Here is a 17,157-nt window from a genome sequence, read left to right on the forward strand (position 1 = left end):
AAGGAACCTGCAAGTAAGCATTTCGTTGGACGGTGTATACCATGTGTATCCCGTACATACAACTAATAAAGCTTGAAGCTTGAAACACACACAGCGTCTAGCAGTGTGTTTGAAGTGATCAGTGTCTATCACAGCAGCCTGTCGCTATGCTAAGAGCAGCCAACAGCAGGAAGCAAAGTGGCATTGCTCACTCGCTTACAAAACCACACCACTCTCCTCTGTGTGTGTGTGTTTCTGTAGTGTTACTGTTAGTCTCTCTCTAGGCTAGAGAGCAGAACAGGAAGCAGTGGGGTGGGGCTGGGGCTGTGTCGCTCTCTCTCTTCCTACCTCTTTCTCGCTCACTCACTTCGGATTGAGTCTCTTTTGATTCCTGGCGGGAAGGAAGCACATCCCGGATTTGAGGAGGCAGGAATAGCTCTCTGTACTTTGAGTGGCGGTTCTGGTGTGAGAGTGTGTAACGGGGCAGAGGGGAGGGGTTGGGCAACACAGAGAGCCAGGGTGGGCCATGGCCAGCGAGGGAGCTTTGGCGGACTGCCCAAGGGAGCACACTGCTGCAGACCACCCCACTCACACTGAACAGGACCAGGGGGACACCGAGTCTTCGGTAGGCACACTCTGTCTGGGCACCATACAACATGGCTGCCTTCCACACTACAGTGTGTTTGTGAGTTTCCTCTCCGCTTTCTGCTTCATGTTCACTTCCTTCTCAAATCATGCCATTTCTGATGACTCATGTCGGAGCTGCTTTTAGTATCGTCGCATTGTTTTCAGCCCCATCTGAGTGGAGAACTGCCTCTATTTAATTGCTCTGTATTGTTCCACTGGAGGGCATTGCTAAATGGCTAAATGTATAGTAGTGAGTCACATCGTTAATGGTCCGGCCCTTTCCTCTTTCCTCTTATGTCATTGCCTCTCAGCTATTCTTCTCTCCTCTGTGCCACTGTTGCTCACCTCCTGCCTCAGTATTAGTGGCTGTTCATTTTAAGAAGAGTGTGTCTGTCAAACTAGTGTGTTGTATGTGTGTCTCAGTTCTGCTCAACAAGTGGGTGTTCTTCCTGTCTTAGTCCTAAATCTCTCTATTCCTCCCTCGTCTTTCTCTCTCATTGTATGTTCTCTACCTCCATTTCTAGATGAGTTTAGTGCAGAGAAGGGCAGGGCTGCGAGCACAATGAACCTATAGCCTTGGTGTTGTTACGACAGTAGCACCATGCTCCATTTGGCCCACAACTTGTGATCGCGTTGATACCTACAGTACTATTTCCGCTTTATATCTACCTCTGTGTCCCTTCACAACAAATAGACAAACATTTCTGTGAGCAATTTGACACAACATTAGGTGATCAGGTCCGCTATGTGAAATATTCCCAGATTATCATTACTACTCTGCACTGTTGTTGTGCAATGTTTCCTGTGTAATAGCCTGTGTAAGTAGCCCTCGAAAGCCCCATAGCTGGGCTTGGCCATGAGGGCTGGCTGCAGCCTGCAGCCTGCAGCCTGCTGTATTGCATTGCAGATGGATTATGGTTCTAATGAGAGTCTGCCTGGTAGGAGCCGGGCTCTGCTCTGTTCTGCCTGGCGTGGTGCTGAACAGGCCAATAGGGACACTGCTGTAATCAGATCTGCAGGCTGGAGCCAGGGCTGGGTCTCTGAGTGGCGTACAGCAGTCAGTCAGTCGTTATGTGAAGGGAGGGACTGGGACTGCTCTGTCTGTCTGTCTGTCTGTCTGTCTGTCTCCATGTTGTAGGATCTGGGCTCTGTTCAGCTCTAATGATGAGCTGACCTCTGTTTGATTGTTGCTAATGTCAGTTGTTGGGGATTTACTGTGATAGTGTTGCATGCAGGGTTTTGTGTGTGTGTGTGTATGTGAGTGCATGCATGCAAGTGTGTTTATATGCATGCAATGCCGTTGCATGCATGTATGTCTGTATTTGTGCCTAATGCCTAACACACTGTTGTGTGTTTGTGTGCTGTATCTGTCTGTGTGGCTGGCTGAGAGCTGGCGTGCTGACATCGTGTCTGTGTGTATCAGTAGCTCTGAGCAGGAACAAGCCCTGATAGATTGTAGACTCTATTAATGCTGCTCTGATCTGGTTACCATCAGGAGGGGACGTGAGCGCTCAGGCCTTGACTCACTTAACGTCTCAGTCTCACTCTGCTGCTCTTGGAGACTCAGCTCTCTGAAGGGAACCGCTCAACTCACTGACTGCTCTTCTCTCTGTCACAACTCCTTTTTAAGTCACAGCCTCTCTCTCCCTGTGTCTTCCTCAGTTTGTCTCTTTCTGCTGCTGTCTTGGCCTGTTATATCTACTCTAGCCATGGATCTACAGTACTTTTACTCTTTGCTGCATTGCAGTCACACAGGATGTGAGCTGAAATGTTGGGCTCTTTGGTTTGGGCTCTTGCCTCTGGGACCAATTGAAACGCGTTAGCCTGCTCTGTCTCTCTCTCTCTCTCGCTCTCTTCCTTTTCCATGTACAGATGAATGCTCCTCTCTCTCCTAATGTTTGCTGCCAGCTTAGCGCTGCTCAGTTAGTCCCTCTGACCTACAGGTCTGTGTGGGAGGCATCTGGGGTCAAAGGTGAACACAACCTAGTCCCTAATTAGGCCCTTTTCCCAGAGAGTGGTTTTGCATCGAATTGGAAATACGGCAGACCTTTGGTTATTGTCTCTCTGCTATCACCGCAATGTCATCTTGGCACAATACATGTCGCAATGTATTTGACCAATGCTAACCTATTATCCATTCTCCCTCCCCCTCTCCTCCTCTTCCTCTCCCCCTGTCAGAGTGACCCAGGTGGGATGTCAGTGCTGGAGCAGCTGGGTCTGGACCAGAGCTCAGACTTCTCTGACTCCAGCATTCAGCAGCACCTGGACGAAGAGAGGGATCGCATCCGCCGGGAGATCAGGTCAGCATTACTAATTTACTATTCAATCATTTCTATGATGTATTGATTAGCTACTCATTGTGTGATACTACTACTTATGAAAAGTCCTTGTGATTTGACTGGATCAGGAAGGAGCTGAAGATCAAGGAGGGGGCAGAGAACCTGAGGAGAGCCACCACAGACAAGAAGAATGCCCAGCAGGTGGACAGCCAGCTCCGCAGCTCCAACCGCAGACTGGACAGCCTGCACACTCAGTTACAGGAGCTGGACGCTCACATCGTGGTCAAAGGAGGGGACGACAACAACACAGGTATCACTGACGGGGATGGAACTATGAAACGAATGGAGCGTAGCCTTATACCATTGGATGGATTCAACCAAAAGTTGTAATGTAGAAACATGTTGGACATTGTTAATGATTATAATAACTGTCAGTTAATACCATGACCTTTGACCCTCAGATGCCCCCAAGTCTCCCGGGGCGCGCAGCCGCTCGGCCAATCAGGACCGGATCACGGCTCTGGAGCGCCAGCTCAACATCGAGCTCAAGTGCAAACAGGGAGCAGAGAACATGATCCCCATCTATGCCAATGGAGTCACCAAGGTACTGGACCTGACTGGACCACCTAACCCCTCTAATATATACATCTACTGTACCCTCTCTACAATACAGCCAGCCCCTTCACAATCTCTCTTTCTCATGTCTCTAGTCAGATCTTCTCCCAGCCTGTACCCTGATTCTTCTCTGAGTAGTAAAGGTTAGCAGGGTTGTGTATTTGTGAGCTGTCTGCTATTCCAATGTCCTCACTGTACGGTGTCCCTTGTAGGACAAGAAGATGCATCAGACAGCCCAGCAGATGCTGCAGGACAGCAAGACCAAGATTGACATCATCCGCATGCAGATCCGCAAGGCCATGCAGGCCACTGAGCAAACTGAAGATAACCAGGGTAAATATCTGTCTGTCTGTCTTTTTAACTGTCTGTCTGTCTCTGCCTGCCTGCCTGCCTGCCTGCCTGCCTGCTTGTCTGTCCATCTACCTGTCTGACTGTCTGTCTCTCCATCCCTCTGTGTCTGTCTGATCTAATCTGTACATCGATCGTTAAATATTTGATGAAGTGTGGGTAACAGATCAATGCCCTCCTCAGAAGTGCAGAGTGGACATTATTATAACCTACTCCACTCACACACAGTTTTGCATTACAGTCCACTCCACTCCATACACCACACACACACACTCACACACACTCACACACACACACACACTCAGGCTCACTTCCATACAGAGTGCAGGTTAAGGCCTTATTGATGTTCCTGCATCCCTATGATGTTTTTTATTTGATAAAAAATATTATTTTTTATTATAAGGGGATAGATTGTAAATTCCATCAATGTAATTGTCTGCATCACTTCCAATCCCCCATGTTTTTCCCCACAGCAAGAAGTCCTGCTTCTTTTACCCGAGGTTAGAGACAGAGGGAAAGAGGGAGAGAGAGAAAGATGAGGAAACCAATAGTAAGATATGGAAAGTGGGGAGAGAGAACGAGAAAGCGAGTGAGAAGATGGGAAAAGCACAGGAAGCAAAGAGACAGATTTAGGCCCATATCGTTAATGGATCGCTGTGTCTATTTCCCTCTCCCTACCTTCTTCTCTCTACCTTCCTCCCTTCTTTGGTTTAAGAATAGATCAGAGCTGCATTTAGCCTCATGAGTCATGAACCATCCCTAATTTAGGACACACACAGATGCACACAAACCCATCAAAACCTCACATTATCTTGATTTTGATTTGCAGTACTGATTACTTTATCATATTATGAAAGATAACTATATACATACTGGTTTAAAGTTACAGAGTTCGATTTAATTTCCCCCACATGTTTTACTTGATCATATTATTATGTTATTATTATATTATTACATTATCCTTACTGAGTATTGTATACAGTATGCATTTTTTGTTTGTTTTTTATCAGCTGGCCATACAGTAAATGGTTTGTTATCGCTCTCCCCCCCCCCCCTCTCTCCCCAGGTAAGCCAGACACGTGTGGGGTGGAGCTGCGTGTGGAGGAGCTGTGGCATCATTACCGTGTGGAGCACGCCATGGCTGAGGGAGCCAAGAACATGCTGAGGCTGCTGGGAGCAGGGAAGGTCCAGGACAAGAAGGCCATGTCAGAGGTCAGAGTCCACATACAGGACTACTGTATGGATCTCACACATGAACGCACACTTAATGCACACATATACACACACACATACATAAAAACACACAAAAAACACACCATTTAGAGCACATTTAAATACACACACACAAACACACACACCATTGTAACCCCCCTCTCTCCTCTCTCCCCCCAGGCCCAGTGTGGTCTGAGTGAGTCGTCCCAGCGCTGTGACCTGCTGAGAGGCTCTCTGGAGCAGCGTCTGCTGGAACTGACGGAGGACCACCCCAAGGCCTGCCTCATCAAGGAGGAGCTGGTGCTGGCCTCCTCCTCAGCCTTCAGCTCCAGACACGGAACCCCCTATGTACACAACCAGTACAGCACCCTCTGCAAGCCCTCCCCACTCACTGGTACATACACTCATAATCTATCACTGACTCTTACAGCCTCTCTATAGTCTATCACTGACTCTTACAGCCTCTCTCTAGTCTCTCACTACCCCTCTGTCTATACCTCGCTGAAGGCTCTAACGCATCAGAAACTCATGGATTCAATTGAATATCTCCCACATATCCAGTGTCTGAAGTTATAAACCGTTTGAAGCAGGTATGATACTCTCACTTCTACTCAAACATCTCTCTCTCTCTCGTAGGTACCCTGCAGGTGCGTCTGCTGGGCTGTGTGGGGGTGTTGGAGGTGGTCCCGGGACGCAGTAGAGGAACCCCGGTGGTCTTGCCATGCTACATCCCAGGTGATGGACGCTCCTTCAAACTCAGTGGTCTCTACAGCCGCAGCACCAGCAGCATGAGCCTCAGGATCCCTTGCAAGACCGACGAACTCTCCTGTAAGTGTGTGTGTGGGTCACATATCTGTCCATTTGTGTTGTGTAGTGAGTTTTTAAAGATGTGTTATTGTGTTGTACAGCGGAGGTGAGTGCGGTGCTGAAGCTGGAGAACACAATAGTGGGACAGACGTGTTGGAAGACAGTGGGAGAGCAGGCTGGGACCAGACCTTCACTGTAGAACTGGAGAGAGTAAGATACTAGAGAGAGAGAGAGAGAGAGAGAGAGAGAGAGAGAGAGAGAGAGAGAGAGAGAGAGAGAGAGAGAGAGAGAGAGAGAGAGAGAGAGAGAGAGAGAGAGGAGAGAGAGAGAGAGAGAGAGAGAGAGAGAGAGAGAGAGAGAGAGAGAGAGAGAGAGAGAGAGAGAGAGAGAGAGAGAGAGAGAGAGAGAGAGAGAGAGAGAGAGAGAGAGAGAGAGACTGTGGTTGAAACAGTATGTATGTTGAGAGAGAGAGAGACTGTGGTTGAAACAGTATGTATGTTGAGAGAGAGAGAGACTGTGGTTGAAACAGTATGTATGTTGAGAGAGAGAGAGACTGTGGTTGAAACAGTATGTATGTTGACCCGTCTTTCACCCCAGTCCAGGGAGATGGAGATAGCAGTGTACTGGAGGGACTACCGCTCCCTGTGTGCTCTCAAGTACCTGAAGCTGGAGGACTTCCTGGACAACCAGAGACACAAAGTTCAGCTGGAGCTAGAGCCTCAGGGCCTGCTGCTGGCTGAGGTACACACACCCCGCCCTGAATACACATATGTACATGCACTCACGCACATGCACGCATACAGAGACATGCAAACATGCACACACACACGCACCAACACATACACATACACAACTACACTATGTGTGTCAGTGGTGGTCGGTGCTATTTAAGATGAGGGAGGACGATTATTTTTTGAATGAGCATGGCCTTATTTCTATTACAGCATATTGGATGACTGTCATTCATATTCCATTCACCCAGCTCAATGTAACATTGATAGGTTTAGGCTACTACATGATACTAAAAATTTCCCTATACCCATCATGAGGTTTCTACAACCTAGCCTATGAATGAAAGTTTACAACGTAGGTGCACAGGTCGAGGGAAATTTGAGTAATCAAGGTAACAGACAATGACACATTCAATACCGCCTTGCACACTCTTGCCTGCGTCAAGCTCATCGAGGGTGTAATCATTAGTCCAACAGTTGCAAACAAGAGTTTCAATTGGACATATTCAGGTATGTTTATCCTACACACAGCCTACATCATTGTCACCATTATTAGCTAACGTCATAGTCAACATAGCTACTAAAACTAATGCGTTAGTAAAGGCGCTACAATCATGCAGTACACTGTAGTCAGCAAGCAGTTTAGCAGTTACACCGGCTGGCCCCGGTGGCAGTAAATTAATAAACCAAAAGCTTACCTTGACTTGGAAGAGTTCCAGTGTTGGATTGCCATAGCCAGCTAGCTAACATAGCATCCCTCTCTGTTTGAGCCGGGTGTTTAAGTAGGCTAGCTAAGTAAGTGAAAGTGAAAAAAATACAAAATATCTCTCTCTCTCTTGCTTCTTCATTTTTGAAGAAATGAATTTGTTCAAAACTGTTCAACTATTGTCTTTCTCCCTCTTTGAGTCAACTACTCACCACATGTTATGCACTGCAGGGCTAGCTAGCTGTAGCTTATGCTTTCAGTACTAGATTCATTCTCTGATCCTTTGATTGGGTGGACAACATGTCAGTTCATGCTGCAAGAGCAATTTTTATTTTTATGAAATTCACTGTGGAGGATGGTCCTCCCCTTCCTCCTCTGAGGAGTCTCCACTGATGTGTGTGTATTTCAGGTAATTTTCTTCAACCCAGTCATAGAGAGAGGCCCAAGACTGCAGAGACAAAAGGTTTTCTCCAAACAGCATGGTAAGAGAAGCTATTCTCAGAACAGTGTGTTGTGTTAGTGTGTGTAACGTCTTAGATAAAGCCCCATCTTGTTCTGGATGTTGTCAGCAGCTGCCAAGCCTGGCTCCATATATCCTAGTATCCCTATAGGGCTCACACCTGCATCATCTGACTGACGCCCCACTGAGTAGCATGGAGTTGCCCTTAGACACTGATCTACAGTCAGTTTAGTGTTTCACCCCTAATTGGTCACATTAGGATTGGGGGAGGTCCTAGATCTGTGACTACAGGCAACCTCCACCCAGAACCCACTTTGTACCTCTCCGTGCTCTGTATTGCCATCTAGTGTTGGAATCGGCAGTGCTGTAGATTCATCTGATGGGTTGAGGTGGCTTTAATACTTTGGAGTATGACAACCTGAGTGCATCAGGGTTGAAACTTCTTCAGTGCATCAGGACTGGCCAATCCTAATGGATTGAGTAAACCATGTTAAAAGCTGCTGCATGAACAGGATATATTGCATTTCAGGGGGATTTGTGTTTATCAGTATAACATATTGCCTTGTGGTTATGTTGTGTGTGTGTGTGTGTGTGTGTGTGTGTGTGTGTGTGTTGCGGTTACTGCCATGTGTGTGTTGGGTATGTTACAGGTAAAGCGTTCCTGCGTGCTCGTCAGATGAATGTTGACATCGCCACCTGGGTCCGCCTATTGAGGAACGCCATCCCTTCTGGAAACAACATTCCCAGCTACACCCCACACACACACTCACGCTCACATTCTGGGTAAGGTGCACTTTCAGTACTGTACACACACAAAGAGATACCCTTTCTCACACCTCTTTAATACTTCAGACAGCAAGTACAACATATACTGTACATGGGGAAAATGTTGACTGCTATTTCTGTGTGTGTCGCAGGGAGATCTCAGTGGAGAAGCTGACTCTGGGGAGCGACTCTCCTCCGAGGCCTGACATCAGGGGAGACGTTGTTGACACACCTCACCTGGTGAGAAAAAGAGAAGGGAGGGATGAGGGAGGGATGGGAGGAAGCAGCAATGGAGTGATAGCCATCTGATAGCCATCTCTGTAGTATCACATTCCCTTTGGCCATTCCCTCCAGACAGCCTTTGGCTAGAAAACAGTGGTCCAGTCATATTGGACTATTAGCCTAGGATGAATCTGGAGCTAGACAGAGCAGGGCCTGGGAGGGAGGAGAGGAGAGAGGGAACAATAAGAAGGGAAAGAGAGAAATCCACACTAATTAGAACAAATTGGATCGAGGGAGCTTTAATTCAATCAAAGCCCAATCTGTGTTAGATTCCCAGTGTGTAAAACACGATTGGCATGAGAGGGCAGAGAGAGAGGGACAGAGGGAGTGAGGGAGGGAGAGGTAGAGAGATGCAGAGGGGGAAGGCCTGGGTAACAGATGGTGTGGTCAGCGGGGCTGGGGGATTACTGGATTAATTACTCTGGTTTTTTAGATAACTAATTAACAGTAACGAGGGAACGAGGAAGAGAGGAGAGGAGGAGGGGATTGAGCAGCCAGCCAGCCAGCCAGCAGGGAACTGGCTACTAATAATGAGGAGGGTCAGAATTACTTTTGGCCTGTCTGTCTGTCTGTCTGTCTGTCTGTCTGTCTGTCTGTCTGTCTGTCTGTCTGTCTGTCTGTCTGTCTGTCTGTCTAATTTTCCTTCTCCCTCTCTCATTCTCTCTATCTATCCCTCTCGCCTCTTTATATCTCTCTCTCTCTCTGTCTCTCTTTTTCTCTCACTCTCTGGAACAGCCTGTGATCGAGCCCTTCTCCCCTCTGGACCTTGCCCAAGAGCGGCCAACCAGAACCCTATCCACGAGTTCCCTGCGCAGGTACAGCACCATGCAGAGTTGGCCCAGTGTGTCCTCACACACACACCTGAGTACATCCTCTCACAATATGGCCCCCACAGTATGATGCTGGAGAAACACACCCACTCACAATATGGCCACCTGACCTCACCTCCCCTATAACACGTTACTGTAGCCAGGCAGACATATATCACCGCAACATGCTTTCTATAGAAGTGCTAGGTAGGCACAAAACATCAGATAATACTGCATCCTATTCCTTCAACTAGCAAATGACCATTCAACATGAGTAAAGGCTATTTCAGTGATTGATCATTATTATTTTCTTTGTGTCCTGATATTAGACAGAGCAAAGGCCCTCTGTGTCTGGAAGACTTCAAGCTGATTGCTGTGCTGGGCAGGGGACACTTTGGCAAGGTATGTGTCCTCACATCTTAAATATCCTCCCTGTGTTAGGACGTTCTCTATCCAGAGGATTTAGAGATTTAGATGAACCCATGGTGTTTTCCAGGTGTTGTTGTCAGAGTACAAGAGGACAGGCAGTGTGTACGCTATCAAAGCCCTGAAGAAGGGAGACATTGTGGCGCGGGACGAAGTGGACAGGTATGGATCAACACTAGAATGCAACACAGGCCAAGACAGAACACAGGCAACACAGGCCTACTATATCATGCCTCTCTCAGACATTATATGACCTCCATCATGGTGAAAATACTAAGACTGGATTGTCTAGTTTTATATATGCCACAAAATTATTGTCAACACAAAAGTGATCACCAACAAACCATGGCAAACATATACACTGTTTACATGCTGTACTTGACATTACACAATTGTCTCTCTTTCCTGTTGTCTTCTGAGTCCATCATTCTCTCCTTCTCCTCTCCTCAGTCTGATGTGTGAGAAGCGTATTTTTGAGACGGTGAACAGCTCCCACCACCCCTTCCTGGTCAACCTGTTTGCATGTTTCCAGACCCCAGAACACGTGTGCTTCGTCATGGAGTACACGGCTGGGGGCGACCTCATGATGCACATCCACGCAGACGTCTTTACAGAGCCCCGAGCCGTGTGGGTACCGCTGTGTTTTTGTGTGTATTTGTGTGTGTACTGTGTTCTACTGTATGTGTAACGGAACATGGGGGGAGGAGCAGGCATGCTTTGAGTTATGTGTATTTGTGTTCATATGGTTGTATACTGTATGCGTACTCATATCCACCCACAGTCTGCTGTTACTGTCGTGTGTGTGTGTGTCCTGACTATTTGTGTGTGCGTCTGTCTGTTTGTCTGTCTGTCCTGCAGGTTCTACGCAGCCTGTGTGGTTTTGGGCCTGCAGTTTCTTCATGACCACAAGATTGTGTACCGGTGAGTACTCTGGGTAGACATGAAACACAGAACACATGAAAGACAGATACCCTCTCATCCTCCTACCCCTTCATCCTCAGAGTACTCATCCATTTTGAATGAATCTTCATCCCTCCTCCTCAGGGACCTTAAACTCGATAACTTGTTGCTGGATACACAGGGCTATGTGAAGATAGCAGACTTCGGGCTCTGTAAAGAGGGTATGTTCTCTATAACTTATTCATCATGTCTCCAGAGCTCTGTAAGGATGGAAGATCATAGCGGTTGTAGTTTGGAGTACTTTTTTATTGAAGCCTCTTTTTGCTACTGTGCTCATGTTTTTCGATATTTCTGACTCAGTTTGTCTCTCTCTCTCTCTTTCCTCTCTCTGTTTTTCTCTCACAACAACCTCTCTCTCACTGCTTCTCTTTCCTTCCCTTCTTCTCATTCCTGATCTCGCTCTACCTCCCCAGGGATGGGCTATGGGGACAGGACCAGTACGTTCTGTGGTACTCCTGAGTTCCTGGCTCCAGAGGTTCTGACAGACACCTCCTACACCAGGGCAGTTGACTGGTGGGGCCTGGGAGTACTGGTGTATGAGATGCTGGTGGGAGAGGTAAGAGACTTGACTCTAAAAACCACTTCAGAGAATTATATAAATATGACTCCATACATATTTAGCCATATTATTTAGACATGCTCCGTAACTTTGGCGACTACTTAAGTATTTGGGCTAGATGTGTCAATGTGTAGTTCATACATAATTAATTAGCAGAATTACTGTCTAACCTCAATTAGCCACGAAATCCCTAGTTTGAAAGCGACAGTTTTTCTGGAAGCTGTGCTGCACCATTTTCCCTCACGTGGGCCAGCCCCCTAGCAATTCGAGTTCGACCAATGAGCTTCAGCCCCTCGCCATATGAGTGACAGCTAGCAATATGCACATGATGCACCTACAGCAGAGCGAGAGAGAGATCAATGACGTAGTATGCAGTTTTCGGGGACCACTTTTGGACGCTACTTTCAGAACTACTGGCTAAAAAGTATACAAAAGTACCGGAGGATCCCTTTAATGGGCTAAGCCCTCACCTTTAAAATAATATATACTTTAAGCCAGTAATATATACTTTAAGCCTTTATGGTAATACAGCACTTTAGTCTATATTACATAAAGTGATGTGGTTTTGAGCCATATGTTACATAAACAAGTATAGTGTAACGACTCACTAGGCATGGCTGATAGGATGTCAATGATGAGGAACCATGACAGAAGTCCAACACGCAGGGGCACAGCTTAAGCCAGGCTGGCATATTTATTCAAAATAAAAGGTTCACAAAGATTGTTCTCAAACTGTAACTGAAACCCCCCCCTCCCAAAAAAAGTTTTTAAAAAACTCCCACACAGAGCTTAACTGAACTTAGACTACTACCCAGTTTACCAGCTTCACAATGTCCATGGGCTTCGAACAAATGTCTGTAGAGCTCTTCTCGTGCTGAACTGAACCAGCACCTTATACAGTGGGGGAAAAAAGTATTTAGTCAGCCACCAATTGTGCAAGTTCTCCCACTTAAAAAGATGAGAGAGGCCTGTAATTTTCATCATAGGTACACGTCAACTATGACAGACAAATCGAGAATTTTTTTTCCAGAAAATCACATTGTAGGATTTTTAATAAATGTATTTGCAAATTATGGTGGAAAATAAGTATTTGGTCACCTACAAACAAGCAAGATTTCTGGCTCTCACAGACCTGTAACTTCTTCTTTAAGAGGCTCCTCTGTCCTCCACTCGTTACCTGTATTAATGGCACCTGTTTGAACTTGTTATCAGTATAAAAGACACCTGTCCACAACCTCAAACAGTCACACTCCAAACTCCACTATGGCCAAGACCAAAGAGCTGTCAAAGGACACCAGAAACAAAATTGTAGACCTGCACCAGGCTGGGAAGACTGAATCTGCAATAGGTAAGCAGCTTGGTTTGAAGAAATCAACTGTGGGAGCAATTATTAGGAAATGGAAGACATACAAGACCACTGATAATCTCCCTCGATCTGGGGCTCCACGCAAGATCTCACCCCGTGGGGTCAAAATGATCACAAGAACGGTGAGCAAAAATCCCAGAACCACACGGGGGGACCTAGTGAATGACCTGCAGAGAGCTGGGACCAAAGTAACAAAGCCTACCATCAGTAACACACTACGCCGCCAGGGACTCAAATCCTGCAGTGCCAGACGTGTCCCCCTGCTTAAGCCAGTACATGTCCAGGCCCGTCTGAAGTTTGCTAGAGTGCATTTGGATGATCCAGAAGAGGATTGGGAGAATGTCATATGGTCAGATGAAACCAAAATAGAACTTTTTGGTAAAAACTCAACTCGTCGTGTTTGGAGGACAAAGAATGCTGAGTTGCATCCAAAGAACACCATACCTACTGTGAAGCATGGGGGTGGAAACATCATGCTTTGGGGCTGTTTTTCTACAAAGGGACCAGGACGACTGATCTGTGTAAAGGAAAGAATGAATGGGGTATGTATCGTGAGATTTTGAGTGAAAACCTCCTTCCATCAGCAAGGGTATTGAAGATGAAACGTGGCTGGGTCTTTCAGCATGACAATGATCCCAAACACACCGCCCGGGCAACGAAGGAGTGGCTTTGTAAGAAGCATTTCAAGGTCCTGGAGTGGCCTAGCCAGTCTCCAGATCTCAACCCCATAGAACATCTTTGGAGGGAGTTGAAAGTCCGTGTTGCCCAGGGACAGCCCCAAAACATCACTGCTCTAGAGGAGATCTGCATGGAGGAATGGGCCAAAATACCAGCAACAGTGTGTGAAAACCTTGTGAAGACTTACAGAAAACGTTTGACCTGTGTCATTGCCAACAAAGGGTATATAACAAAGTATTGAGAAACTTTTGTTATTGACCAAATACTTATTTTCCACCATAATTTGCAAATAAATTCATTAAAAATCCTACAATGTGATTTTCTGGATTTTTTTTCTCATTTTGTCTGTCATAGTTGACGTGTACCTATGATGAAAATTACAGGCCTCTCTCATCTTTTTAAGTGGGAGAACTTGCACAATTGGTGGCTGACTAAATACTTTTTTTACCCACTGTATGCCCCAGGTGTATTGCAGCCTAACAAGGCTTAGTGGCTTCAGGTGTGGGGCGTAGCACTACAGCATAGCTTGCTGCAGCCTAAAAATGCTGGTTGTGGGGCATGGCTGACACTCCAAACAGTGGCATTCCCCGGCCACCACAATAGGTTAAATGGGTGGCTGTGAGCGTGACACTGCGACCTATGTGTGTGTCAGTCTCCATTCCCAGGTGATGATGAAGAGGAGGTGTTTGACAGCATAGTGAATGACGAGGTGCGCTACCCTCGCTTCCTCTCCACAGAGGCCATCGGCATCATGAGACGGGTAAGCTCCTCCCCCAACACTCACATCCCACCAATCACCAGTTGATTGATGTGGTCAGTCTGGTCACTGTAAAGGTGGAGCCATGTTGCTTTTAGTTTTCAGTCAGTGGGTTTTCTGTGAAAGTGTTTCTGATGTATTTTCAGCTGTTTGCCATCTGTGTGTGTTTCTAGCTATTGTTTGGTCTGTGCTGTGAGTTGCTATGTCTGGGTTGAGGTGTTTGTTGTTTTCTTTTGCCAGTTGTTGAGGAGGAACCCTGAGCGGCGCCTAGGATCTGGTGAGAAAGATGCCGATGACGTCAAGAAACAGCCTTTCTTCAGGGTGAGTTGCTCTCTCTCTCTCTCTCTCCCTCAGACACAGACACACACGTCATTAGGTAACATTCTTGTTATGTAATCAATGAGCATGTTAAATAGTTTCAGCATCTGCTCCAACTCTATTTGGTACTATAACGTTAGGGGTTGCTGTTTTTAGTTGCATGAGCTGCCCAACAAGCATAGATGATTCAATTCACCTGGATTCTTTGAACCAATCCGGTCTCTCTGTTCCCCCTCTCAGGGTGTGGACTGGGAAGCGCTGCTGCAGAGGCGGCTCCCGCCCCCGTTTGTCCCCAACATCGGGGGGAGGGAGGACGTCAGCAACTTTGACGAGGAGTTCACCGCCGAGCCCCCCGCTCTCACGCCACCCCGTGAACGCCGCACCCTCTCCCGCAAGGACCAGGACTGCTTCAAAGACTTTGACTACGTCTCTGACCTCTGCTAAGGGTCAAGGTCAAACTCTCCCTTTAGACTGTGAGTGGAGCTGACGAGGGACTCTACACTGTGAGAGGGATGTTACCAGGAGAGGCTTACTGCTGTTCTGTCCTGTCTGAACCTTGAAGAGGCAGAAGAAAGTTACGGGAGGATGTGAATACGTGCTGCGCAGATACATTGTAAGGGATCTACTGACCTTTAATGGATTTCTGGAGTGACTTTTATAGTGGGCAGGATGATACATGAAGATAATCCGGATGATGTAACGCTCAGTGGATGAGTGCTGATGGGGCACAGTGTCTGTGCAGCATAGCAACACTGGAACTGAGTGAAGTCTATTTCCCTAAAGAATGAATGGAGCCCACTTACAAGATGAAAAGGATCTTCTCTGCAGACGATACAGTTGGTGCAGGGATCATCAGATATGATTAATCTCAAATGGACCTCTCTCTATTGCCTCTCTGCCTGCTATCTCTCCTCACCCTTTATCGTTTGAGGCTGCTTACTGTTTCTGTGTGTAAGTTCTGATCCTGCCTCAGTCTATTCCCATTGCTGTCATCTAAAGTCCTGCACCTCTCATAAATGACCACAGGTGGGAGCCATAGAAAAGATCAAAAGTGTTCCAGAGAAATTGAGAAGATGACCAAGTGGGGTGCAGACTCAGTGTATGACGAATGTCAAGGGATGCTAGTGAGGGTGGAAGGAGGAGGGTTGAGGTGTTTTTCTGTGTGTGTTTGTGCTGGGTCACCACCATGTCATGTTACCCCTCGTCTTCAAATGGGATACTCCTCTACTCTCCCCGCTCGGTACGTCAATTAGTTTTATCTTCAATCATTTAGAATTATTTTTCAAATTGTTTTCTGTGATTTTAGTTTCATTCTGGTGTTTGATTTGTCAGTCATGCCGATGTTATGTCTGGAACTGTGACTTAGTAAAAATGTGAACCCAATGGACTGACTCACAGCTTTGTGACTCTTCAGCCCAATAACCATTCAGCCAGCTACATTAGCATGAACTCTTTTAACTTATTTTTTCAATATGATGATATAAAACCTACAAAATGAGGACGGTAGTGTAGACTGTTCATGGATTGTCTCACACAATCCAAACTACTAGAACTAAAGTTGTTTGTCATCCAGGATTGTCTGAACTCCTTTTAAAGCAATGTTAATGGCTGCCATTACGTTCATTATGCTGAGTAATAGGAGAACAGAGCAGAGTGTGCTGCATGTCACCAGACACCATTAGCAGCGGGTAGACCATGAAGACACTATCATTCTTAATGGGCCAAACACGTCTACAGCAGGGCCTTTTCCATCGTGTGTGTGTTCTCTCCAGGTCAGGAACACTGTGTCATTTGGAGTCTCTCTGCTGTAGATTCACATAAACAATGAATGAGTAGGCTTAAGGTCAACATAATGCAATATAATAAAATAGTCAGCATAGCCGTCAGCATAGCCCAGCGTGTTGTGCCTTCACAGAGCAATAGTTACAGCAGTGGTCTCAGGGGGCTGGAACTATGTCTGGAACAGAGAGTACCAGCAAGAAAGTAGACAAAGACGGTGACACAGTGGGCCACCAGTGCAGGTAGGGAGAGATGGTGACACAGTGGGCCACCAGTGCAGGTAGGTAGAGATGGTGACGCATGGCAAAGAAAGAGGAGAGACACTCTAGCACCCTGAGGAGAACAGAGCTGGGTCTGATACTGTACAGCAGGAGAGGATGTGGTCCCATTGTTATTATTCAATGTGCTAATGACAATACTGTGCCCTGGAGAAGAGGAACAGAGGAATGAAAGACAGAGGAATGTGTCAGATTATCACTTTGATGCAGAAGAGGAAAATAACAGAACAGGGAACATAATTGTAGAGAAAAAAAGGGAGACAAGATGTGAAGGAGGGAGTGGGGTTAGATGAGGAGAGATGAACGTGTTGATCTGTGTGTGGAGAGGGCAGGGTGTTCCTGGAACACACTGCTCTCCTCCTTCGTTCTCTCCCTCTTTCCCTCACTCCTTCCTTGCCTCCCATCTTCACTGGAGC

At 46.7% G+C, this 17,157-nt stretch overlaps 1 pseudogene across 1 annotated transcript; it reads left to right on the plus strand.

Annotated features, from left to right (window-relative positions):
• Nucleotides 1-505: 505 nt before the first annotated feature.
• Nucleotides 506-16,065, plus strand: LOC311104003 (serine/threonine-protein kinase N1-like; annotated as a pseudogene). The gene is made up of 23 exons: nt 506-604; nt 2,785-2,906; nt 3,014-3,195; nt 3,347-3,489; nt 3,713-3,833; nt 4,915-5,060; nt 5,241-5,454; nt 5,697-5,888; nt 5,969-6,077; nt 6,465-6,608; nt 7,714-7,786; nt 8,415-8,547; nt 8,682-8,769; nt 9,547-9,626; nt 9,950-10,022; nt 10,117-10,208; nt 10,497-10,673; nt 10,905-10,967; nt 11,091-11,167; nt 11,420-11,562; nt 14,262-14,369; nt 14,607-14,687; nt 14,925-16,065. The product of its transcript is annotated as a serine/threonine-protein kinase N1-like (transcript).
• The last annotated feature ends 1,092 nt before the right edge of the window (nt 16,066-17,157 follow it).

Source organism: Coregonus lavaretus, assembly GCF_964263955.1.
Source record: "Coregonus lavaretus genome assembly, chromosome: 28".
NCBI lineage: Eukaryota > Metazoa > Chordata > Actinopteri > Salmoniformes > Salmonidae > Coregonus > Coregonus lavaretus.